Source organism: Rhinatrema bivittatum, chromosome 3 (assembly GCF_901001135.1).
Source record: "Rhinatrema bivittatum chromosome 3, aRhiBiv1.1, whole genome shotgun sequence".
Lineage (NCBI taxonomy): Eukaryota > Metazoa > Chordata > Amphibia > Gymnophiona > Rhinatrematidae > Rhinatrema > Rhinatrema bivittatum.
Genome location: NC_042617.1, coordinates 465094296 through 465122133, shown reverse-complemented (window position 1 = coordinate 465122133; position 27838 = coordinate 465094296). Strand labels below are relative to the sequence as shown.

At 42.9% G+C, this 27838-nt stretch overlaps 1 protein-coding gene across 6 annotated transcripts in view; it reads right to left on the bottom strand.

Annotated features, from left to right (window-relative positions):
• The window catches only part of VSNL1 (visinin like 1), a 403254-nt gene that overhangs the window by 350248 nt on the left and 25168 nt on the right, over positions 1-27838 (bottom strand). Inside the window, exon 1 of one of the 6 annotated variants that reach the window (XM_029595944.1) lies at positions 20442-20499. The exons of 3 other annotated variants lie outside the window; for them this stretch is intronic. The gene's annotated coding sequence lies outside the window, so the exon portion shown is untranslated. Of the gene's footprint in view, positions 1-12024; positions 12163-20441; positions 20500-27838 lie in introns of those variants that run through there. 2 more of the 6 variants (XM_029595945.1, XM_029595948.1) reach the window with 2 other exon arrangements.

The following is a 27838-nucleotide window of genomic DNA, read 5'->3' as shown; positions in this document are numbered from 1 at the left end:
CTGTTTTCCAGACCGGCCAGGCAGGTGGCCCTGAACACCAGATGGACCACTTCGTGACTCAGGAAGTAAGATCCTGTACATCCCTGATTGTGGATGTAATATATCTGAATCAGCATGATTTAGTTGGAGAGACGATCTCTAAAAGCCCAAAGTGCATACCAAATCACCTGGAGCTCCAGGAAGTTTATTTGATATTAATGTTCCCGGGTGGACCAGGAGCCCTGGGTGCACAGCTCAAGCCTCAACATGTGCCAAGCTGATGTCTGTTTACTCTTTTGGATCTCTGCCACAAGAGCCATCAGAATGACAGCTGGTTGCCGCAGAAAGAACGGGCCCAGAAAACAGCAAGGTAGGCAATCAAACACCGTGAGGATAACAACAAAGAATAGATGCCCAAGAGTCTTTTTCCAAATCTTTAATTGGTGGAGACATATGTGTTTAATTAAAAGTGCCCTTTTAATTAAACACATACGTCTTGGGCATCTATTCTTTGTTGTTATCCTGCTGCAGAAAGAAGGCATTCACATGAGTCATATCTAGCTGAGCTCCAATAAACTCTAATTGAGATGACGGGCAGAGATGAAACTTGGGGTAGTTTATAAAGAACCCTAGTAACTCCAACTCCTGGATGGTAATGTGCACAGACTCTTCGGTTCCTGCCTGAGATATGCTCTTAATCAGCCAATCATCCAGATAGGGAAACACATGCACCCCCAGCTTGCGCAGGTACGTTGTCATCATGGCTAAGCATTTTATGAAGACATGTGGGGTGGATATCAGTCCAAAAGGCAGAACTTGAATGTGGTTTCCTACCATGAAACTGAGATAGCTCCTGTGACTGGAGAAGATCTCTACTACTACTATATATTTCTTTAGCAATACCCAACATACACAGTGCTGCACAAACAAACAAAAAAGAAAGTCCCTGCTCAATAGAGTTTACAATCTAATAAGACAAACACACAGGACAAGAGATGTGTGGCATTTCATTAAACAAGACAATGGTTAAAAAAGAAAAGAAAGTTAGTTAATGAGGCTAAAAGCAGTCAATCAGGCCTAATATTTAAAAGCAGCTTCAAAAAGATGGGTCTTTACATGGGATTTAAACACGGCAAGAGAGGGAGCATGACGCACCAGTTCAGGATGACTATTCCAAGCACATGGCACAGCCAGATGAAAAGCACAGAGTCAGGAATTGGCAGTAGAGGAGGACACAATTTGGAGTGATTTGTCCAAAGAGCAGATTGAACGAGGAGGGGTGTAGCGAGATAAGAGAGGGCGGGGGAGTAAGGTGCTGCAGAGTGAAAGCATTTGTAGGTGAAAAAGAAGAGTTTGAACTGTATGTGGGAAAGATAGGGAACCAATGCAGTGACTTCAGAAGAGAGGTTATGTGAGTGTAACAACTTTGGAGAAAGATAAGTCGTGCAGCTGAATTTAGTGTCCTATTACAGTGGGGAGAGATGGCTTGCTGGGAGATCTATGAAGAGTAGGTTGCAATAGTCTAAGTGGGAGGAGATGAGAAAGCGAAGAAAGGTTCTGGTAATGTGTTCAGAAAGATAGATATGGATTTTGGCAATGTTATAGAGAAAGAAACATCATGTTTTAGAAGCATTTTGGATATGTGTAAAGAAGGAAAGAGAGGAGTGTAAGACAACTCCTAGGTTATGGGCTGAGGGGACTGGAAGGATGACTGTGATCCAATGAAATAGAGAAAGGAGGAAGAAGGGAGGTGGGGATGGGGGAAAAGATAAGAAACTCTGTCTCAGCACATCCAGGCAGCAATGTTAGACAAGCAGGCCAAGATCTGGGACAGGATTTCTGGTAAAATTTCTAGTGTAGAAAGTTAGATCTGGGAGACATCAACATAAAAATTGTATTGAAAGCCATGAGAGGAAATCAGAGTACCAAGAGAATTAGTATATAGTGAGAAGAGGGCCTAGGACAGAACCCTGAGGCACACCAATTGATAGTGGAATGGCAGTAGAGGATGAACCACCAAAGGAAACATTAAAAGTGTGATGGGAGAGAAGAGAACCAAGATGAGACAGAGTCCTGAAATCCAAGCGAGAACAGAGTATCAAGGAGAAGGTGGTGATCAACAGTGTCAAAAACAGCAGACGGGTCAAGGAGGAAAAGGACAGAGTAAAGACCTTTGGCTTTAGCCATAAACAGGTCATTTGAAACTTTGGTAAGGGCTGTTTCAGTTGAATGTAGAGGGTGAAAACCAGACTGGAGTGGATAAAGAATGGCTTGAGATGTAAGAAAGTCAATACAGTGCTACTGAACAGCATGTTCAAGTAGTTTGGAGGCAAAAGAGAGATGGGATGAAAACTGGCAGTACAGATAGGATCCAGTGAGGGGTTTTTAAGTAGTGGTATGATTATAGCATGTCTGAAGGCAACAGGAACAATAGCAGTGGAGAGTGATAGATTAAGGATGTGATAGATGGAAGGGATGATTTCAGTGGAGATGGAACTAAGGAAATGGGTGGGGACAGGGTCAGAGGAATAAGTAGGAGAAAGAGAGAAGATGAGCAGTTTCCATCATTGTGACTTCAGGAAAGAAGGAGAGAGTGGCAGAGGCTAGGGGAAGGGTAGAGGAAAGAAGTAGGGGAGAGGCAGGTAAAGATGACCTGGTTGAGAACTCAAGACTAAATTTTGTGAATCTTGTCATGGAAGTAGTTAGCAGTTTAGGCAGAAAGTGAAGGGGAGGAAGGAGGCAAGGGAGGAGAAGGGAATTGAGTGTGGAAAAGAGGCAGCGAAGGTTGGATGTAAGAGAGTTTGTCAGATGGACATGGTAAACTTGTTTGGCAAGTGCAATAGCAAACTGGAAAGTGGTCAGCATGAATCTGAACTGTTATGAAGACTGCATAGGGATGGGATTTTAGCCAGAGATGTTCTGCAGAGCAGGCACAGGAACATAGATAGCAAATTTTATGGGTGATCCAAGGCTGGAGTTTAGTGCGCCTTACAGGACAAGTAAGAGGAGAGGCAAGAGTGTCTAAGGCTGAAGAGTATAGTGTTGTAAGAAGAAACTGCTTCAACAACAGATTCAGACAATGTCATGGAGGAAAGATGAGATAAAACAACAATGTAAATAATACAAGAGTTTGGAGATTCTTAAGGTGTAGGTGGTGACTGGACAAGTCTGTGGGGAAGGGTGGTTTAGTGTGAAAGTTATCAGGTGATAGTCTGAGATTGGAAGAACTAAGATAGAGAAGTCAGAGACTGCAGCTGGAAGCAAAGACTAGATCAAGGCAGTGGCATATTGGTGAGTAGGGGTGGTACAACAGGGTCAGAGATCAAATGAAGAGGTCAAAAAAGGAGTTTTGAGGCACAAGAGTTAGAGGGGTCATCAACATGGAGGTTAAAATCCCCAAGGATAAGGGAAGGGGAAGATGGATCAATGAAGAAGGTAAGCCAGGAATCAAAGTCAGTGAGAAAGGAAGAGGGAGATTTGTCAAGGGGTCTATAGATGACTGCTACTCAGAGAAGTAGTGGAGAGAATATATGGATGGAATGGGCCTCAAAGGAAGAAAAAGAATGGGACTGAGGTGGAAGAAGGTGTTGACATCTACATGAGGGGGAGAGCAGCAGTCCATCACCACCACTGCTGGGCGAGGTATGTAGGAGAAGAGATAACCACCATGACAGAGAGCAGCAACTGAAGCAGTGTCAGGGGAAAGCTAGGTCTCCATTAAGGCAAGATGATGAAGAGAACAAGAGATAAAAAGGTCATGAATAAAGGCAAACCTCTTGGAGATAGAGTTCACATTCCACAAGGAGCACAAGAAAGGAAGAGAAGAGGGAGGGAGAAGGGGAATAGTGATAAGATCGGAGGGATTGTGGCTTGATATGGGATGATGGGGTGAAAATTGTCTTGAAGGGCAAGGATTGGGATTTATATCACCAGCTGAAAGTAGGAGGAGGAGCAGAAGAATACAGAGGTGTGCTGAAAGCAAAAAGGATGAGATGGAGCAAGGTTTAGTGGAAATGGCAGGATGAGGGAAAGAAAAGTTTGAAGTTCAAGAGCAATGGACAGTATAGCTGACAGGATTACAGGTGAGAATGTAGGGATAGGGGAGGGTGTTAAAGGACAGAATATACAGCTGCACTCCCACTCCCGCAGTTTAGCTGCCTTTCAACCAGGCTACTGAGCACTGTTATAAGATATTTATATTAGTGTAGGCATCGTTTAGAGCAAGAGAGCAAAGCCACTCCCCCTTTTACAGAAAGGGGATGTAACACTGATGGAGAAAGTGGACCCTTGTGGCTGCAGTGTGATTGGTGCCTCCTAACAATGACTCTGCTAGGCACACACAAAAAATCCAGAGAAGAGGCTTATAGAAAAAAAACAAGACCACCGGGCTCCACAGAAACAGAAAGACTGAAGGGATCCCGTGTGGCCCAGTGGCATAATGTATGCATGGACATGTTTAGTGAGGCTCAGTCAAAATTATTTTCTGTGCCGGGCTCCATCAGATGATGTCAACCATGTGTGAGGACTGCCATCCTGCTTGTTCATGGAGATTCTAGTCTTCTCCTGGATTTTACGGTGAGTGGTAAAATTCTTGGTACTGCTGACTCTGTGCATACTATTGGATACAGAGACTCCTGAAGTGGGTGCTTATGTGTTCTTGCCCATGCTACCACCTCTATGGCTGCTGCCATCAAACTGAGGAGCTGAAAATATGTCCAGGCTGTCAGAGCTTGTGCTTTCAAAATTGCCCTGACTTGCTGTTGCAGCCTGTTTATCGTTTGGTTTATAAAGAAAACTTGCCCTGAATGTTATCGAATCTGGCCCCCAAGTACACTAATTATTGGGAGGGCTGTAAGCAGCTCTTAGCTCTGTTCACTACCCATCTTAGTTGTTCTAGTATCTGCAGCACCCTTTGTGTAGCTAGGACTTCTTCCTGAAGTGAACAGATCAATTCCTTGCACAGGAAGGCTGCCACCACTATCATAACCTTTGTAAAGGTTCTGGGAGCCATAGTTAGCCCAAACGGCATTGCCTTGAACTGGAAATGTTGTCGACCTATCATGACCCTTAGGAAGCATGGATGCTCCCTTCTGATGGGCATATGCAGATACACTTCTGTTAAATCCAGTGACGAAAGAAATTCCCCTTTCCGTATTGCTGCAAGTATTGTTCTTAGAGACTCCATCTGAAAATGTGGTATCTCCAAAGATTTGATTATTCCTTTCAGGTCCAATACTAGCTGAAATGTCCCTTCCTCTTTTTGGAGCTATGAAATAAATTGAGTATCTGCCTCTTCACTCTTCTTTGCATGGAACTGGCACAATTGCCTCAATTTGGAGTAGCCTGTGCATTGTCTTCTGATTGGCTGCCTTTATTGCTGTTTTGTACGGGGATCTTGTGAAAATCTCTCTTATCGGGGCTTTTAACTGCAGGAAATATGCTCTAGTACCCACTTGTTTTTTGCTATATGGGACCTCTCCTCATGCAATCTCTGTATAAAGTCAGTAGGCTGGGTTTCCTAGTGGTTTGGGTTTCCAGCCACTCTGAGGTCTGCCTTGTCTATTCTGCCTTGCCTCTGTCAGGTATACTCAGGTAAAATTACATCAGACTGCACTCCTACCATCTTTCGGGATTCTTTGTGGTCTTGACTCTTCCAGTTCCTTCACTAGCTTAACTAAATCTTCCCCAAACAGGAGTTGTCCCCTAAAGGGCAATCAATTTAACTTCGCTTTTGAGGCTGAATCTGTCTCCCAATTCCTCAGCCATAACAAATGCCTCACCACAACTGAAGTGGCCACTTGTTTTGACAAGACTCAAATCAGGTCATACAGCGAATCTCAAAGGAATAAGAACATAAGAAAATGCCATACTGGGTCAGACCAAGGGTCCATCAAGCCCAGCATCCTGTTTCCAACAGTGGCCAATCCAGGCCATAAGAACCTGGCAAGTACCCAAAAACTAAGTCTATTCCATGTTACCATTGCTAATGGCAGTGGCTATTCTCTAAGGGGCGGCTTTTAAAAGGCCTGCACGCGTAAATCCTTCCGGATTTACGCGCGCAGGGCCCTCGCGCGCCTATTTTGCATAGGCCGCCGGCGCGCGTAAGTCCCGGGGCTTTCGAAAAGGGGCGGGAGGGGGCATGTCCGGGCGTTCCCGAAACGACACGGCATTTCGGGGGCGTGGCGCCAGCCCGGGGGCGTGGTCGAGGCCTCCGGACCAGCCCCCGGGACTGGAGGATGGAGTGGGGCTGCTGGCCGGCAGGCGTAACTTTGCCAACAAAGGTAAGGGGGGGTTTAGATAGGGCTGGGGGGATGGGGGGAGGGCGAAGGAAAGTTCTCTCCGAGGCCGCTCCGAAATCGGAGCGGCCTCGGAGGGAACGGAGGCAGGCTGCCGATTTTGCGCAGCCTTGCGCGTGCCGACCCCGGATTTTATAAGATACGCGCGTATCTTATAAAATCCAGCGTACTTTTGTTCGCACCTGCTGCGCGAACAAAAGTACGCGCTCGCATATTGTTTGAAGATCTACCTCTAAGTGAACTTAACAGCAGGCTAATGCTCTTATAGAATGTGAGTGCAATCAATAGCCCCCAGAACAGAGTGAAAGTGTGCAATTTGATAGAAATCAGTCACAGTTTGTTGCTGTTGCTGCCTTCTTTGAGGGAAAGATATATAGTGATGCGTTTTCCTGAGAAATGCTGCCAGAAACTGATCAATACATATGGAGGTGGCTGACTGGCTTATTCCAGCCATGATTCTGTCAGGGATTTAATTATTGCAATACAAGAACTATACGTGATATGAAGTTTAATGAAGAAACAAAGCACAATATAAATCTCCTGTAGGAAAAACAACCAAGGAACTTCAAAATGTGATTTTCCTTACCGGGGAAGGAGAAACCAGTCCAGCACAGTCCTGTTCATAGACTCAGCCCTCCAAATTTGAAGGCTTTGCGCCAGCAAAGGATTCTCTGCTGGTTGGAACCTTTGATCAGCTGGGAGGAAAGAGTGAGTCTGTCTATTGACCAATGGGTGCTTGGCTAACCCACAACCTCGGTAGAAAGGCACAAGTATAGCTCTAATTTCTGGCAAAGATATTGTATGATTTCCTTGTTGAACCTGAATCTGCACATGACCTGCTATTCTGACATATCCAAAAACTATGCCCTGATACTATACACTCTCTATAAGGGGAACTTCTCCATTTTCTCTCTCTCCACATCCATTGTGCCATGAGTATCCATAGGTTTATTAAACTCATTTTGGACTTTATTTCTCCAGCCATTAACTCTCCAAGTCTGACCCAGTGATACACACTCACCCTTCCCAGTCTGCGCCAGTCATCACACATACACACACACACCCTCTCTGAAATGCTATGCCAATCACTGATAGATGCCCCAAAAGAATACAAGTAAACCTTGTATCAGGCAGAACAAACCCAACAAAACATATTTACATATACACTGCTGTGCAAGAATAACAGTGTTCCAGTTTTCCTACCCACCCCTCTTCCCTCTCATCTCAGCCTGCTGCAGTGTAAGTAATAGTAGAAGCCAGCCCGCCAAACACAAGGTCAAAAAAAGACAAAAGAAGTCTGAATTTGGCACGCTAAATAGCTGGTGTAAAAATGTCTGTGCACTCTTGATGACGTTCGTGCGTACATGGTTTATAAAATAGGAAAGTGTGCGTGAACTTGCAAATCACACTCTGACATGTTCCATACACTCCCATTTTGTTTGTGCATACTTTTACATGCAAAGGCAAGGGTATAAGTATACATGACCCCTTTGGAAAATCCTAGATTCCTGTGAACATCACACACACACATGCATATATGCCATTTTTACACGCACAAACCTCTTTAAAAAAATATTAACTGTTGATGAGTGCTTTATCAGTTAGACTTGATTTCTCAGCCCACCCTTTCAACCCAGAGCAAGTTACGCAGCATTCAATCTGCTAACACACAAAAAAAGTATACAAGAAACATCCTAAATAAAAAGCACTCCACCCAACCCACCAACTTCCTCTCCCCCATCCACACAACTCTCACCCCTAAACCCACAACCATTACTCATATTCCCCAATTCACCACCGCCTAGAAAATCATCTATTAAATTTAAAATGTAATGACCTTACCACAACTCTCCTCACCAAAGAATTGATCATCCACCAAAAGCTTCCAAAAAAAGCCAAAATAGCGTAATTCATCAACCTTCTAACATTTGGTGCAAGTACCAAAAGAAAAAGGTAGCAGCACAGAAATGTACCTCCATTGTTTTATTTTTTTTGCCTTACCATTTTCAAATGGCCAAAGCGAATCTCATTATAGACATTACAAAATCAAACATTAAAACATAATTACATCAAAGAATGAAATAACAATAAAAATATCAGTTCAACAATCCATTAGTAAAAATAATGTAAGATCACTCCATAAAACATAGATTTGAAAATGCAGAAAAAAAATCAGGAATCCAAATAGCAATGATAAATCAAAAAGACAAATTCAAAACAGAGCAAGTAAGACCTTTAGAAAAAAAAAAAAGCAGTGATTTATCCACTGATCCTTAACACTGTCAAATTAAAAAATATGACTATGGGATGGTTGTTTAAACTTACAATTCTCAGAGACAAATTAGAACCCATGCAGAAATTCAACAAAATAGGCAAAGCCTGAGTAACAGCTGTTAATCAAAGCAGGATGAGCTAAAGAATAAAAATTAGTATTCTTACTAACAAAAAAAGGCCTGTTGAAACAGCCAAAACTTGATCGCTTTCTTAAGTGACAAAAGGCTATCCTGCAAGCATGCCTCCACTGGAATCTGATTCCAGAGAACAGGGCAAGCTAATGAGAGGGCTCTTTTCTTCATGATAGCCAACTTTACTTCTGTCAAAGCAGCAAACAGTAGATCTTCAATTGATTGAAAATAATAGGTAGACATAAAACAAGCAAGCCAGCTCTTGCAATACTTGGGACACATACTTTTTAGGAACATAAGAAATGCCATGCTGGATCAGACCAAGGTCCATCGAGCTCAGCATCCTCTCTCTGACAGTGGCCAATCCAGGTCACAAGTATCTGGCAGACCCCATAGAGTAGATCTATTTCCTGTTACTCACATCCAGGGAAAGCAATAGCTTTCTTTAGTCTACCTGGACATTTCCTGTAAGAACTTGTCCAAACCTTTTTTTAAACTCTGCAATGCTAGTTGCCTTGACCAGATCCCTCTGACAATAGATTCCATGGTTTAATTTTGCGCTAAGTGAAAAGCACTTTCTATGATTTGTTTAAATTTGCTGGTGGCTAAGTTTAGTGGAGTGTCCCCTTGTTTTAGTATATTTTGAAAGGGTAAATAACCATCCTTTATGTGCATGTTCCACCACACTCATGATTTTATAAATTGTTATCGTGTCCTCCCCTCAACTGTCTCTTTTCCAAGCTGATGATCTCTAGGTTGCGTAGCCTCACATCATAGGAGAACATTTCCACCCCCTTTATCATTTTTGGCGCCCTCCTCTGCATCTTTTCTAGTTCTGCTGACATTGTTGAGATGGGGACGACCAAAATTGCACACAATATTCAAGATATAGTCTCACCATTGCTCCATGCAAAGGCAATATGATATTTTCCATTTTATTATCCATTCCTTTTTGGATCAATTCTATTTGCTTTTATGACTCTCTCACTGAGCCACTCACTGAGATGAGAATTTCAACACATTATTCACAAGGACTCCAAGGTCCTTTTCCTGGGTGGTAACTTTCAATAAAAAAAAACCCCAGCATTTTGTACTCGCCCACATTAAATTTCATCTGATAATCAATTGCCTGTATACTGGTCTTACAAGTTCCCTCTGTAGTATCTCACAATCCACTACTATATTAACAACTTTGAATAATTTCATGCTATCTGCATCTCTGATCACTTCACTTGCTGTTCCTTTTTCCAGATCATTTAGGAATATGTTAAACAAAACAGGTCCCAGTAGTGATCCCCTTGGTACTCCACTAGTGACCTTTCTCCATTTGGAAAGATGACCATTTAGGCCTACCTTCTCTTTCCTGTCTTTTAATCAGTTGCCAATTCACAACAGGCCATTGCCTCCTATCTCATGACTTTTTATTTTCCTGAGTCTCATGGGGAATTTTGTCAAATGCCTTCTTAAAATCCAAACACACTATAATCAACAGACTCAGCTTTCTCTACATGTTTATTTACACTTTAAAAAAAATCTTAAAAATTTTGGTAGGTTAAGACTGGTCCTTTCCTAATGTCATGCTGACTCTTCTCCATTAAGCCATGTCTACCTATATGGCTAGAGATTTTGTTTTTAAGAATGACTTCTACCATTTTGCATGGCATGGACATTAGGCCCACTAGTCTATAGCTTCCTGGCTCACCCCTGGAGCCCTTTATAAAAAATCAGCTTCACATAGGTCACCTTCCACTCTTCAGGTATTCTGGCTGTTTTAAATGATAGGTTAAAGATTAATAGTAGTAAGTTAGCAATTTCATATTTTAGTTCTTTTATAACTCTGGGATAGATGTCATCCAGACCTGGTGATTTGATACTCTTTAGTTTGTCAATCTGATCTATTACATTCTCCATTTTCATAAATATTTGATCAGAATTTCCACTATTATGAATGTTTCTGGTATGGGTATCTTCCCAACATCCTCCTCAGTAAAGACCAAGAGAAAGACTTCATTCAGTTTTCTGCTATTTCCTTGTCCTCCCTGAACACCCCTTTTGCCCCTCTGTCATCTAGCAGCCCAAATGTCACCCTCATAGGCTTTTTGCTTTGAATGTACTATTAGTTTTTGCTTCACTGGAAAGGTTCTTTTCAAATATTCTTTTGTAATATTTTAATCCTGTTTTATATCTAACTTACCAGTGATTATGCTCTTGTATATTTTCATTTTGGTCTGCTTTCCTTATTTATTTATTTTTAACAATTTTAGCTTTAACCGCCTCTTTTATCTTATCATTAAACCATGCTGGTAGTCATTTGGGCTTACTTTTACCCTTTCAATGCATGTAATACATTTTATTTGGGCTTCCAAAACGGTACGTTTAAATAATGTCCATGCCTCATGCAAACATTTAACCTTAGCCTTTAACCTTACTTAATGTCCTCCCTCCAGTAATTATGTCAAATTTGATTGCATTACGATCTCTATTGCTTAGTGGCTCCACTACGGTAACCCCTTGCACCAGATCCTGCATTCCTCTGAGGACTAGTCGCATAGGACTCCACCTTGTTCCAGTGCCCAAGCCTTCCTCAAGTCCGTCGAGCCGCCTCCCGGTCGGGACGCTTGCTGTGGCCCTCCACAGCGCTCCATCCCCTGTTCCGACCGGCCCAAGGGTCCACATTCGTAACATGGGGTCCTGCTAGTGGAAAAAGGAGCATCTCTGAGAATGCATCCCTGGAGCTTATGGATTTCAATTTCCTACCTAACAACCTAAATTAAATTTCCAGAATCTCCCTCCTGTGCCTTCCTATTATATCATTGGTACCCACATGTATCACAACATGTATCCCCAGCACTCTCTAAAATCCTATCTAGATGGTGTATGAGATCCCCTACCTTCGCACCAGGCAGGCAAGTTACCAAGTCATCCTCACACCTGGCAACCCACCAGTAATCTACTTTCCTAATGATTGAATCACCAACTACAATGGCTATCCTAACCCTTTCCTCCTAGGCACAAGTCCCTGGTGTCACATCCTCAGTGTGATCCTAAATATTACTGGGATTATTCCATCTATTAAGATTTTAAACCTCATATGCAATGAATATGAAAAATACGCATATCATGTATATGCTGCAGACCATTGAGAATGTCCAGCATGACCAGCTGGAAATATCTCACAAAGAAATCCTTTGTACATTGGCTGTTCAATAGTCAGAAGCACCACAAAGGCATCAACAATGGCAAATGATGTCTCACAGTTATGCTCTATACTCCACCTGGAATGGTTCAACTAAAATCAATGGTGGATGGAAAGGTACCTATTACTATAATCCATGTGTACTCACAAGTTCTGAGGACCAGAGTTTTTGCCCGCAATTACAGGGAGTAAGTGAGAAGCTCAACCAGCACGACTGTTGGGCTCTCCACAGTTGCTGCGGCTGCACCACGTCTATTTACTTTAATTTTATTTTCCTGTTATATTTGCAAGTGTTCATGAGCTGCCTGAGCCTGGTGGAAGCTTTATTTGATTCACTATGACATCACAATATCAAGGCATGCCTATTATGACCTCTTACATACAGTAATCACATAGGAAATAGTGACAGAAATTAAGAACAAATTGCCCATCCAGTCTACTCAGTTATTCCTGTCCAGTCTGGTTGGTTCCTGGAGAGTTGTTGCTTGCTGGTAGCAATCAGGCCAACCCATGACCTCCAGTGTCACTAAGTTGAGTTTCCTTCTCCTTTGTGCTCTTGTGGGAGTCAAAGGTGAGTCAGTTACAATAGTGAAAACTCCCAACCTTGTTCCAATCACTACCCTCTACATCTGATTTAAGTGTGCTTGAACTCTGTTATAGTGCTTGTGTCTACCACTTCTGTTGTACAATACTCCAGATATCTACCATCCTCTCAATGAAAAGCAGTATTTACTCATGTTTCCTTTGGATCTTCCTTCCTCCAACTTCATCTCATGATCTCTAGTCCTTGAAATTCCTTTTCTATATTCCTTCCAATGATTTATGGAAAACTGTCAGATTAAATTATTGTTTTAAACTGAATCTGATCTTCTAAAAAGGTTGCTCAGAATGGGTTATATCATATAAATTAAATAAAGTCAATCTCTAATACAGTAAAGATTGTGAACTACAACCTATGAATACATAACCCCATGTAACACAAATAAAATATTACAAAGCATATAATTAACCAATATAAAAATAGGGAGAATAATTTTCTTAGGGACTTCTGCAGGTAAAACAGTATTTTACGAGCAGCAAGGTTAAATTATTCTTACCTGATAATTTTCTATCCTTGAGGTCTGTTAGACCGTTATGTATGGGATTTCCCTCCTCCACAGTTGATGGAGACAGAGGTCACACCTTTTATGACCTCACTCTGGCTATAAGGGGAGTGTGGTCCTAGTCCTCAGTAGCCTACTGCCAGAGCACTGTGAATACTCCCGTATTATCCCCATTTTTTATTTTTGTAATGTCATAGGGCCCAAATGATAGTCCCACTTTTCTCACTCGGATCAATCACCAAAAGAGAGAACAAACACCCATAGAAAATAAGAGTGTGTTTTATGATCATACCCTACTTAATCCTGTGTTCTGGATTGGTCTAGCATGACTCAAGGAAAGAAAATTATCAGGTAATAATAATCTAACCTTCCTTTTCTTCCTGCTAGACCAGTCATTAGTACTCCTTCCTACAGTGAGAAGAAGACAGGGCTGTCTTAATTCCTGTCCCAAAGGCAGCATCTACCTTGGCCTGTAGGTCCAGACTAAAGTTTATGAAAAGAGTGCAATGAAGACCAGATAGCAGCCTTGTAAATTTCCTCCAGAGATACTGAAGCTGCCTCTTCCCAGGATGATGCTTACACCCTTGTAGAGTGAGCCCCGAGCTCTATCAGGGACTGTTTCACTGACAGTAGTTAGGCTGATGAGACTGCCTCCTTGATCCATCTAGCTGTGGTGGTCTTGGAGGCTGCCTCCCCTTTCTGGGTATCACCAAACAACACTAACAATTCTGTTTTCCTAAAAACATTTGTTACTTTCAGATATCTCAAGAGAATCTGACGTACACCTAACAGTTGTAGGCTCTTATCTTTTCCCCGACAGTTACTATTGCTGAAGGCTGGAAAGGATACCGATTGGTTCACATGAAATATAGATACTACCTTGGGCAGGAAAGGTGGGACCAGGTGAAAGGCAACTGAATCTTGTGAAATTACTAGATAAGGATCTCTGCAGGACAGGGCCTGCAGCTCTGAGCTGTGTTTAGCCAAGCATATTGCTACGAAGAATAAAGTTTTCAGAGATAAGCCCTTAATGGATGCCTGTTTTATTAGACCCTTAGCACCAAGTTGAGATCCCACTAGGGTATACCTGGGCAGAATGGCAATATAATGCGTTTTATCCCTTTCAGGAAATGCTCTTATGTCTGGATGTGCAGCTTCTGGATACCTTTAATTTTACCCCCTATAGCATGTGATGCTGCTACTTGGATCTTCAAGAAACCAAGTGCCAATCCCGGGGCAGATTTTTAATGTTACGCGCGCGGGGTACATTTGTGTGCCCTACCCGGCACGCACAAATGTACACCCGATTTTATAACATGTGCACGCTACCGCGCGCATGTTATAAAATCCGGGGTCGGCGCGTGCAAGGGGGTGCACACTTGTGCACCTTGCGCGCGCCAAGCCCTAGGGGAGCCCCGATGGCTTTCCCCGTTCCCTCCGAGGCCGCTCCGAAATCGGAGCGGCCTCGGAGGGAACTGTTTTTCACCTCCACCCATCTTTCCCTCCCTTCCCCTATCCCACCCCCCAGCCCTACCTAAATCCCCCCCCCACCTTGTTTCGCCGAGTTACGCCTGCCTCTGGCAAGCGTAACTTGTGTGCTACAGCACGACTGCTGTGCCAGAGGACTCGGGAATGCCCCCGGACAGCCGCCCCACCCCAGGCCCGCCCATTTTTGAAAGCCCCGGGACATACGTGGGCTTGCGTGCGCCGCCGAGCCTATGCAAAATAGTCTCGGCGCGCGCAGGGGTAGGTTTTCAGGGGTTACGCACGTATATTACGTGCATAACCCTTTGAGAATCTACTCCCCCTTGTTCAGGCCTATTTGCAAGAAATCTAGAATCTGTGGGATGTCTTCTTCACAAGGAGAATGGTTGTACTTGTAGCAGAAATCCTCAAAAATTCTCCAACTCTAACATAGGTGTAATGATTCTGGCTGCTAGAAAGCCCCACCGCCAGCGGAGGTCCTCACTGATCCACACTTTCTCCCACTCTAGTCACCTACTTGATGGTTCCATGATGCAGCAAGGCCAACCTTATTTAGCCCAGCCTCTCCCACAACTTGGTGCCTCTTCATCGAGTCACCTTGGCTCCCTGCACTGACCCACCTTGTTTTGCCTTACTTCTGCATGGCCCTGTGGCTTTTTAGTTTTGCCTTGCTTTGTGGCTTCCTTGGCCTTCTTGCCTTGTCTTGTGGCCTCCTTGGACTTCCTGCCATGTCTTGTGGCCTTCCTACAAAGTCCTGTGGCCTCCTCAGACTTCTGCCCTTCTCCTGTGGTCTCCTTAGCCATTTTGCCCTGCCTTGTGGCCTGTTTAGACCTCTTTGTTGACTCCTTGTTTTGTCTTATATGCATCTTGCTGTGCTTTAGTTCCGGGTTACCGGTGCTTGTATTTTCCTTGCCCTGTTCCTATGTCCTGTTCAAGTCTAGTCTTGTCCTCTTCAGATCGAGTCTTGTCTTGTCCAGTGTTCCCTGTTGGCTTAAGTTCCAGCCCTTGTCTCCCTCTACTGCCTTGCCTCCAGGTCCAGTCCCTATCTCCAATTCCAGCCCATGTCCTCAGCCCCTGCCTGACTCTAGCTCTTGCCTAACTCCAGTTCCAGTCCAGGCCTTCCCTCCAGTTCTAATCCTCATCTCCAGCTCCTGCCTGTCTCCAGTTCCAGTCCTGCTCATCTGCTATCATGAACAATGCCAGGAAAGTCCTGCCAGCCCCCAGAATCTGCAGGCTTAAACCAAGGGGGAGGGGGATGACCAGGCAGAAGACCTTGTCCTGCTCTGTCCTAAAATTCTATACTGCTCCTGTTGGGGGACTACCTGAATCCAGCCTCCCTGCTCATGACAATAGAAAACTTCCATGCCTTTAACATAGTTGAAATTACTGATGCCAAATAACCACTTTTTTGCAGGTGCTCCCTTTCAAAGTCCAAGCCATAGGAGAGAATGGAGATGGGTCTTCCATTGGCATTTGACCTTGCCAGAGAAGACCCTGCATTTTTTACAAAATCAACAGGGCTCTGTCCAGAAGTCTAATCAGATCCATGTACAGGGCCTCCTCAGCCAATCTGGGGCCACTAGAATGACCAGGAACAGATGGATCTCCACATTCTTTATTGCCCAGCCTACAAGAAGCCACAGTTGGAAGACATACAATGCATCTCTGCCTCTGGACCCTGGCTCTCCACTGCTACTGAAAAGTGTTGGTTTTGGCATTCTCAAGTGTTGCCATAAGGTCCGTGTATGGGGGAACCCATCGACTCACTATTATCTGAAATGCTTTTGGACTCTGTGCTTATTCTCCTGGGTCCAGCCTGTTCTTGATGAAATATTTGGCTTGCTTGTTCTTCTTCCATGCTATATAGGCTGCTGAGAGGCAGAGAAGATGTTCTTCTGCCCATTCGAGCAGCCAAATTGCTTCCTGCCCTAGCGAGGGGCTGCAATTTTCCCTTGCCTGTTGACATATGCAACTGCTGTGGCATTGTCTGAGAAAACCCTGACTGCTTTCCCCCTTACTAACCGGAGGAAGCATTGCAGAACCAGCCTTATGGGTCTGGTTTCTAACATGTTTATTGAATGAGATATCTCATCTCTTGACCAGTGCCTTTGGGCTAACTGGCCCTGGCAAAGTGTACCCCATCCCTTTAGTCTGGCATCCATTGTGAGCACTGCCCAACTGGAGATTCTATGATCATCCCTTTCTGTAGATCTGCGGGTTAAACCCACCAGTTCATGCTGCTCTTTATCCTTGAGGGAGCCCAAAGCTGATGATGTTAGTTCTGAGAGGTAGATGACCAGTGTAACAGTATACCCTGCTAGAGGGCTTGCATGTGAACCCTTGCCCATGGGATGAGATCCAGCATTGATGCCACAAAGCCTAGAAGATGGAAGTAGTCCAATATTCTGGGTGAGAAACTAGCACTTGGTCTATTAGTTTGGACTTTTGGGCCGATGTAAAAAAATATTCACCTTTTCTTTGTGTCAAAGAAGGCCCCTAGGAATTCTAGTGTCTGTGACTTTTCTAAACTGCTCTTTGAGAAATTCATTACTCAGCCTAAATACTGAAGAAGGTGGAGTACTGTTTCAGTGGTCTGATAGTTCTCCTGAGCAGACTTGACTCTTATAAGCCAATCTTCTAGATATGGGTGAACCACAATGCCCTGCATATGTAGGGCTGCTGCCACCACTATGACCTTGGTGAACATTCTGGGGGCTGTTGCTAGACCAAAAGGCATGACTTAGAATTGAAAATGCTTACCCAATATGCAGAACCTTAATAGGTCATAATGAGACATCAGGATGGGAATAAGAAAGCAAGTTTCCGCTAAGTCCAGGGATGCTAGATATGTTCCATCTGGAAATGAGGGACATGTAGGTATCTGACTCCTTTTAGGTCTAGCACTGGGTGGAATGATTCATCTTTTTTTGCAGCCACAAAATATATTGAGTAAGGCCATGATCCCTCTCTTGTTGGGGAACTGGGACAATTGCTTATAGGTTCTGTAATTTTGATAGTGTCTGCCTCTCTTTTGAGAGGGGAGGCAGAAGGGGAGACCACAAAGACTTCTGGGACCACATTTTGCACTAAGGAACATAGCCCCTTCACATGATGTCCAAGACCCATTGGTCTGAGGTGATTCAGATCCACTTTGAGTAGTATTTCATCAAGCAACCCCCTACTGGGATTACCTCCAAGGGGACCCACTGAGATTCATTGGACCGAACAGCTGCCACCTGTTGCTGCAGGCAGCTCTACCTTCATTCTCCTTGCTCCAAAAAAGGACTGGCTACAGCTTCATGTTTCTGATGGGGCCTGCCTTACAGTTTATACCTGCACCAGTCTCAAAACATTGAGATATGAGTCTCCGTGATCCTTTGCAGTTTATATCTTCATGAAGCCTTTGGGATTTCGCTTCTCTAAAATCATTCACTAGCTTTTCTAGTTCTTCTCTGAAGAAAAGAATGCCCCTGAAAAGCAATTTACACATACAAGACTTTGATGCTGAGTTTGCCACCCAACTGAGCAGCCATAAAAGCTTCCTGGACACTATCCTCAAGGCCAGAGCCCTGGAGGATATTCTCCAGGTCGTACATATTGCCAGCCATGAATGTTAAGGCTGATTCCAGATAGGAAGACTCAAGGCTGTCTGGGAGCTGTTGGACCCAATGCAGTGCAGCTCGGGCTAGACAGACTCTGCAAATGGAGGCTTGCAGGACCATTACATTTGTTGTAAAGACCTATTTAAGAGCTGCCTCTATTTTCCTATGATGAATCCCTTTTTATTGAAATGGTGGTGCTGACACCACATCATTGACTCATGGATTCTGAGGTAACTATTCCTCTACCTCAGAGGCAGAGGTTAGATATTACTTTAAACACTTCCCACCTTTAGTCCTCCCTACTCTCTCCCCTGTGGGAAATCCCATTCAGTAAAGACCATATGCCTAAGATCAGTGGGGCGGATTTTAAAAGTTACGCGAGCAGGGCCTTGCGCGCCGGTGCGCCTATGTTCCATAGGCCTACCGGTGCGCGCAGAGCCCCGGGACTCGCGTAAGTCCCGGGGTTTTTCAAGGGGGGCGTGTCGGATCGGCGTGGCGTTTTGGGGTGGGATGCGGCGTTTCGGGGGCGGGCCGCGCCCTCCGGAACCGCCCCCAGGTCGCGTCTCGGCGCGCTAGCGGCCCGCTGGCGTGCGGGGATTTACTTCTCCCTCCGGGAGGCGTAAATCCCCCGACAAAGGTAGGGGGGGGTCTAGATAGGGCCGGGGGGGTGGGTTAGATAGAGGAAGGGAGGGGAAGGTGAGGGGAGGGCGAAAGCGAGTTCCCTCCGAGGCCGCTCCGATTTCGGAGCGGCCTTGGAGGGAATGGCGGCAGGCTGCGTGGCTCGGTGCGCGCCGGCTACACGACATTGGCAGCCTTGCGCGCGCCGATCCTGGATTTTAGCTGATATGCGCGTATCTACTAAAATCAAGCGAACTTTTGTTTGCGCCTGGTGCGCCAACAAAAGTACGCGAAGGCGCACTTTCTTAAAATCTACCCCACTGTGTAAGGGGAATGCCTTTGGTAACTTCCTTTGGCCAGCTCTTCTAACTTCAAGATTTAAACTCCCCCTCCTGAGAATCCTTTGGGGAGCCCCAGGTGAATCTCCCCTAGACCATGATGCTATCCTGGAAGCATGAGAGCTTAAATGCTCCCTTGAAGGAGGATCTGGGTTTTCCCTTGGTCTCTTGGCCGCTGCCCCTGGGCAAATGTCATCCATTAGGGCCTCACAAGTACTAGGATGTGTAGGACCCTGCATGGCTAGATAGGCTTTGTGCATTGCTATAAGAAAATCTGATTTGTGTGCGGTTGCTATTAATGGACCAACCACTCTGTAGCTGGCCTGTTTAAATAGCTCCCGTATTTTATCCTTTAATTTCCTTATTCAACAATTTTCTTCTTAAATTTCAATTTTGCAATTTTTATTCAATTGTCTGTGCTTTTGTTTTCCCGGTATGCGGTCTGACCCACCATTCGCTTATCATTGTCCTTTATTGGGTACTTATCTTGTCTTCAAAATGCCAAATTGCTACCGCTGTTCATGGGTCCAGCTCCACTTGCCCAACAATGACTGTGTTAACACATGAAGGCGCCGCTTACTTCAAAGACTTTACATGCGAAAATAAATCCATGTGCTTTTCTAACGGTGGACCCGTATCACGGACACAATAGAGGTTTTTTCCCGTGGTCCCTGAAGTAGGCAGAGCGCTGCCGAAACATGGCCATTGTCGGGCAAGCGGAGCTGGACCCATGAACAGTGGTAGCAATTTGGCATTTTGAAGACAAGATAAGGGTTTCCTTGACATTTGGAAGTTGTTGAATTGTTATATAAAGGAAACTAGGTTGGTTGGTGAATAAGAAAATCTGGAGCAAAGGTTCCCTGCCAGGGATCCTCATGGCCCCTTTGTGCCTTTGGAGGGGATAAGCCTCCCCAGATCCCATACTGGGGCTGTCTCCTAACATGCCTGCAAAGAGAGTAAAGATTCATTTTCACTTATGGTCTGGAGTTATTTAGTTGCAGAAATAGTCCTGGTACAATCACTGATTCTGCTCTCAATTGCTCTTCCCTAGCTTAAGGGACTGAACTACAGTCATCTCCCTAAGGCTTCCTGCTTGGTTCTCCTTCACAGATTAGGCAGAAGGAGCTCACTATGCTGGAGAGCTGTTTAAGTCTGCAGAGCATTTTCTTCCTTTATGCATGTCTGCAATGCCCCAGAAACAGCAAGGAAAAACAAGGCACAGTTATGGTGAGTTAAGCTTCCCCTCCCCATAGTGAACAAGCACATTCAGCAGCTGCCCACCATCAGCTGTTTGGGGTTTTTTTTGCTGTTTATGTGTTGTGAACACAAACAGCAAAAAAACCCCCAAAAAAACCCACCAACAAGCTCTGATTCTGACTTTCCTCCCCCAAGGAAATAAACGGCACAACCACTACTTACCAGCTCCAGGGAGCACACAGCTTTCTCCTGTTTCTGCTCTTCCAAGCCTTACACTTTTCTTTTTTCATCGTCATGAGAGAGAGAGAGGGAGAGAGAGAGAAAGTGCAGGGACAGAGAAAGAGAACAGTTCTGCAGGCACTGTTTTATTTATTTGTTTTTTTTTATTTAAAGGCTACCAGGTTCCTATGTATCAAGCAACCATTCACTTGAAATTTTACAGACCCGTAAAAGTACTGGAATAACCCCCAGGAGCTTGACCAGGATAGGGCCTGGGAGAAAGATCCTACTGGGAAAAATCAATCCCTACAAGCTGTTGTCCCAGGTGCAACAAGGATTCAACCAGACTGGGACCACACTGTAGCTCTGAGAATTTAACATCCTCTTCACAAGTCTGCAGTTGTTGGAGGCAGAGACTACTGAATTGGATTAGGACCATATCCCCCTTTAGCCCAGAGTGAGGTCATAAAAGAGGTGTGATGTTCACTATCTCTGTCAGCTGTGGAGGAGGGAAATCCCATATATAATGACAGGTCTAGCAGAAAGAAAAGGAATGGTCTTTTAAAAAACTACTTGCCTGATCAGCAAGTAAACTTATTCGCACGTCATGTTTGCACACGAGTTTACTTGGACTGAGTGGAGGCATTCCCGGGGGCTGGGCGGGGGAGAGTTGCATTTTCAAAAGTATGCATTTTCAAAAGATATTTCCTGAAAAATATCTGTGTACAGTTTATCAGAAATGGCCCAGCCATGTGCATATCCCGGCCATGCGCACGAACATTTCCAAAAATCAACTCCTCTTTTCAAACATACAAGTAGAAAATTAACAACTGAGTGTTATGATCCTTTGAATCTGGCAATCTTTGCTAGTTTTCCTTCTCTTTTGTTCAGGTTAATTGGGTGGGATTCATTTGTTTATGACCTGCACTTTATTTTATTTTTAATAGCTTATGACGGCTCCTGTCAAGGTCCTATTCATCTATATAATTGCTTCTCTATTATATGTCGCTTATTAATTTTTGTTGGAATGTGTTATAATAAAGGGGTACAGCAAATCAGGGTGGTTATGGACAGAAGCCACTATAGCAATGCAAAATACCATCAGAAGTGCAGCATTTTTAAATCCCTCTGTACTTGCTGTCAGTGATAATTTAGATGGGGGCATGATGACAATGCCCATATTCATAAAGCTCACTGGAATATAATGTTATTTCATTTGAGATCTTTAACTGGTAAAACATCTATACTGTATGATTTTATCCTGGCGGAATCAGTAAGTATGGTTTTTATTGCCAAAACTTGGATGGGCGAAACAGGTGGAGTCAACTTCTCTCCAGAATGTCTGTCACTGTCTTTTTGAATTCACGTTGGCTAAAAAAAGAGGGGATGTGGCATTGGTAGTTCATGATTCTATTTCTGTTATTAAGTTACCAATATGACAATTATTAGATGCTGAATATGTCACTAAAATGAATAAAACTGTGATTTTAGTTGTGTATCTTGCACTACCAAATCAGGATCCAGCTATTATGAATCTTTTAGAAGGATAAAAGCCCTTGTTGGAACTGCCTTGGCTGCTATTTATTAGAGACAAACAAATTTATTTAAAAAATTTCTAGCCAGCCTATCTACACTCCTAGGTGGATTACAACAATATATTCATAATAAATATAATAAAACAAAATAACAAACCCACCGGCAATTAAAATAACATTAATCAACAAAAATGATTAAAAAATAAATACATAAAAGCAATCTACATTTAATCAGGACAATAAAATCAATGTAGACCACACAAATCACCTAACCATCAACTCATGATACTTTATAATTAAGTTTATCTAAACTGCATGGTTAACACCCATTCCATTCTAATTTCCAGTTTGTTTACTTCTAATTTTGCAGATCATTATTATTATTACATGGAGCAGAGTTAGATGATCTAATTTGATAATTTTAAGCAGGGTGCTCAATAGCATTGTGGGGCTCTCTGTTCTGGTTCTTTACTGATAACATCAGCAGAAAATTTCAGAGTATTAGGCAGAGGAATATAAAGAGCATGCAGAATATTTTCAGGAGTCATTTTAGCTTTATACCACACATTCTTCAAGTGAACATTATTTTCTCTGAAAAAAGACCACTCTGTTTAAACTTGACAGCATAATAATCCGACCAAGAGACAGATATGTTTTGAAAGCCACGTAAATCAATAGCTTTCTTCTCAGCTTCTGGAAAGAATATTGATGCAGGATTTCACCTGCTTGATGAGTGGAGCTGCTTACTAATTCTGCAAAACCCAGAACATACCTAACTTCTAGAAAATCACAAGGACTCTACAGGCATATGAGTAATTACATTTCTGTTGGTTTTGGTCTAAGGAGTAGGTAATATTGCCTTTAAATCCATACAATGACAGGAGCAAGAAAATATGGTTTTGATGATTGCAGTGTTCTCTTAAAGTGCACTTAAATCAGTGATGCAGACATGCTTATTTCAATGATAGATTCACCTATGCTTGTACAGTGATGCTAGTATTTAAAGGGTCTGTCTAGCTAACTTTTCGAGTTAGCCAAACAAACTGAGACTGGACATTTTCTCCCATTCTTCAGCTACATTTAGTCCAGGAAAATCATTACCCACACAAAATTTACCCGGGTAAAAAGACGTATGGGGTCATTCCTGGGGCACGATTTGACCTTGACTAGGTAGCGCTGAATATCAGTTACCTAGACTAAATTACCCGGGTAGCTATGACTTGGTAACTTATCTGGATATATTCGGGGGCACTTTTAGCAGGATAAGTGCCACTGAATGTCCAGATAATCTTACCACCTCGGCAGGGTTTCTAAACATGAACTTTATAGCAGCCGAAAAAAAAATGGTATCTTTCTGCTAAGATCCAGGAGGATCAAAATTCAAAAAGGAGCTATTCAATATAGTCAATAGCTTAACTACAAATGATGCTGCTGCTCTTGCTGTATCATGCTTCCTTTTTGACAATGGCAATTGCTCAGCTGCTCCTTGTGAACACTGTGCAATGTACTTTTCCAATAAAACAGTAAATATCAGGAACTTGTGTGACTCAAAAGTTGATAATATAAGAAAAAATGGTCAGACAGAGAGAACCATTATTTTCCTTTTGTGTTTGTACAGACTCATTTAAGCCTTAAACTTGTTCTTATTTCGTCTGGGTATTTTTGCTTGAGAAATTCTCATCTCATTTGTTTTCAGTTACAAAATGGGTGACTCAAAGCTAAAGGCTGTTTGCTGAATGCTCTGGGCCTTTCTTTTCCCATTTCTTAAAAGGGAATGGGCTCATATTGCTCTCCTATAAGAAACTCATTTACTGACAGAAATGGTATCAAAATATTTAAGGCAGATTGGGTAGAACAAACATATGCTTCTTTAAATTATAAAGGCAGTGGTATTTTCATTCGCTCTCATAGATTTCTTCCAATTACTCTCAGTAAAGTAGTATGGGACTCTGAAGGATGCCAGAGCCTGCTAGTTTGCAATTTGTTTTCTGTTCACTTTGTTTTAGTCAATGTATATGGACCTAATGAGGGATAATCTGTTTTGTTTTCCTAAACTGCATGAAAGCCTTCAATGATATTCCCTTAAAGGTAGGTTTTAAAAGGGCCATACGCACCCATAAATGCATGATATTTTATAACCTACGTGCGCATGTCTGCACACTTTGCTATTGCTCAGGTCAAGTGAACGAGAGAGTGAGAGAGAGAGAGAGACTCTTTAGAGGACTCAATCTGATACACTATGTATGGACCATTGTAAGGGGGCACTTTCATTCGGGATGAGTTTTCGGGAGGTGGGTTGGGGTTAGGGGGGTGTTGTTACAGACACATTCAGAGGTATCCATTGTTAAATTGACCTCATTAAAGAATGTTTTACCTTAACCTCAACCCACCTCCCGAAAACTCACCCCGAATGAAAATGCCCTCTTACAATGGTCCATATATAGAGTACCAGACTGAGCCCTATAAAGAGTCTCTCTCTTCCCCCCCCCCCCCCCCGCCAAAGTTCTCCTGACTCCTGCGCCTAACAAGAAGCAGTAGCAAAGTGGTGCGTGTATGCTACACGTGCTGGCTGAGGAAAATTAGAGGCAGTGTGCATCAGTGCTGGAACACCCATGTTCTGCCCACTTTTTCTGGGCACGCATACATTGTTGTACGCACGCCCTTCCCGGCTATTTAAAATGTGCGTAAATGGCATTTTTGCGCACGCATGGCTTTTAAAATGACGGCTACTACCTAGAGATTAATATCCTTATTCAATGAACATACACACGGTTAATGTGACACCAACATGCTCTATGCTTCAACGGCAAGAGGAAATGTGGAAAAAAGGATTTGCATCCACAAAAAAGCAGGGGAGTAGCTTGCTTGTTACGGCGGTTACTACCCAGAATCAATTAAGCCTGATACTTCACTTGGAATACATATCCAGCGCAGTTCACTGCTTCAACTGCGGGGGGGATGAAGAAAAGAGGATTTATATTCAGACAACAACCAATAAGGACTGAATTGCACAGGCTGGGTAAACAAGCGTGGGAGTATCTTGCTTATTATGGCGGTTAATACCCCTAAACAATTAGCAAGATACTTCACTTAGATGCAGCACCAGCACTGCTATCTATATTGATGGTGGAGTGGAAGGGAAATAGAACCAAAAAGTTACTTATAAAGGCCAAGAGTAACAGCTAAGTATGAAAAAAATAAGTGTGAAAGCTTGCTGGGCAGACTGGATGGGCCATTTGGTCTTCTTTTGTCGTCATTTCTATGTTTAGTGTAGGGGGTGAATGGAATACCTGCATTGATCCAAGGATGGACAATGCTAAACTTCTCAAGTTTATCTCTAAATTTAACTTGGAAGATTATTTGTGTTCACTCTCCTTATTTGATAAAATTTACTCGTGATATTTTTTCATAGAGCACTTTCTGACTGTGCCCTCTACCCCAAGGTAGTTTAAGTTACCCAGGCTAAGGGAGGGGCAGTTAACCATAGAAAATATTATGATAAATCCTTGTGGGTTCGCTGGTCTTGAAGGGGGTAAGAACTTGTCCCCAACCCCATCTGGTTCCTATTCTTAAGAACCCCTTACTTGTAACACCATGTACCATGTAAAATCACCACACAGGAAAGGACAAAACAAATCTTTTACTAAACCAGAGGAATGCATAGGTGAAAAAAAAAAAAAACAAGATTAAGTGACAAATGCACAAGACCATATACACAGTAATAAAAGAAATGCTAAATATTGTCAATCATTATGCAAAGTAAACATGGCAAGGGCTATGCAATACAATACCAGTTTAACTTAATCAGAGCCAACCAACCATTGACCTACCCCACCCCACCCGTCAGTTTTACATGTGGTTTCCCCAGCATCCAACATCCTAATTCTAGCAGTCTTCTATACCAGTGTGCGCACACAAATGAGATAATGACAACCCAGGAATAAAAATCTGAGCCCTTTGACTGTTGTTAAAAAAATAACTGGTGCTTGCTCAAGGTTAAGTGCTATATCTTGATGCCTACTTCCTGAGGGAAAGTCCAGTCCTCTGAATTATCAGAGTTCTCTTCACAGACTCCTGGCACCTTAGAACGTGTTCTGGCTGGCTGCAGCCACTGAGGGAGTCTGTGCTGGGCTGTATTCCAAAGCTGCTCTGCTCCTCTCACTAGAATGCACCTTAGAGAAGTTATGTGATACTTATCTCTCTCCAGGAGGAGAGACACTTGGCTCGAGTCCCTGCTTTGGTGAATCCTGGGGTAGAGATCACCTTGCTGAATGAACCCTTATCTCTTGTCAGCTTTCACTTTCTCTCTCTTTCTTTGATGCCAGGATGTTCTAACAGCTGCTGTAAACACAGTTATGCTGTTTCAGCTCTCAGCATTTGTCCTTTCAGGTCAGGCTCTCACTCTTAAGTGAAACTATTGCATGTTTTGCCGGGGAAGAAAAACTAAAGTCTCATTAGCTCCTGCTGTCAGTTGGTCTCCTACCCTGTCTGACCCCATAAGAAGCAAAAGCAGCTAGCTTCCTGTGGATTTCAGTTTGCTGATCCTGAAATTGCTGGTTTATTTAGAAAGTCATAAATAAAAAGCATAAATAAATAGTGAATGACGACAGATAAAGATCAAAATGGTCCATCCAATTTTCCCAGGACATCAAGACCCTCCTGATTTTTCAGCCTGAATTCCCCCAGTTTACCGAAATCTGTCCAATCAGTACTACACAATAAACTCATTTCTTAATCGCTTACGCCAAATAATTAGCGGGTATGAAAATATCTGCGTGTTGGAAAAGGTACACATGTATGTGTCTTTTAAAATAGCAACTTATAAACATATTTGTTGGCCCTGGACTGCCCATTTTTGAAATGTGTATATTTGAATGAGAAAATGAATATACACGCATACTTGCAACTTTTTTTAAAGTATGCAACAGATACAGAATAGCTACTTATATGCATATATGCAAATTTTTCTGTGTAAAAATATAAAATTTTGCCTTTTAGAGTAGAGAGGGAGCTGTTTAGAGATTTCATGCTGAAGAAAAGCCAGTCACAGATTTATCAAATATAAAATTTTGGATTGCTGCAACAAAGTAACCCTGTTATAGAGTTCATCAAGCTAGGGCGAGAGATCTTATTAGAAATGTCATCTTGGTGAGACTTTCCTCACTCCAAATGACATCAAATCTTCACCAAGGTGTACTGTGTTGTTCGTACATCTCACTCTGCATGTAAAACTGGCCCCTAAACCACCACCACCTCGCGCTAGTAGCTGGCCCTTCTATAGAAATATAAATATTTGACTACTATGAGGGCCTTATAGATAGTCTCTCCCTCTCTGTGCACGAGATGCAGAATAGGAATTATCGTGGCGTGCAATGCAAAGCGCTATGTTACTGCAACATGCGGTAATTCTAAAACTTAGCACGGATATTATTATAGCATTTTGATGAATCTAGGGGTAAGAGACTTGCAAAAAGTGCTATATTTCATCTTTAAAACCTCTTTCACTAAAGTTGTGTTAGAACACCCATCTGTTTCCAGCATCATTATTAGTATCTATAATACAGACTGTAAGAAAATATCCAGGGCCCAGGAGAATATCTTCCCCCACTACAAAAGAATACTATAGGCTTCGGGTAATTTGGCAAGCTGAAATATGGCCATGTTGGGTCTGTGATTATGGTACATGTGTCCTTATAAATGCATTTGCTTGTTATATTTAAATTGTTTATACATTTTTTAACTTGTATGCCTATAATTATTATTTTTACTATTTGTAATATTTTATGATTTTTATAATTTTTTTGGACTTGTTTGCTATTTATCCCTTTCTTCCAATTTTTTGGATATATGCACTACTTTCTTCTT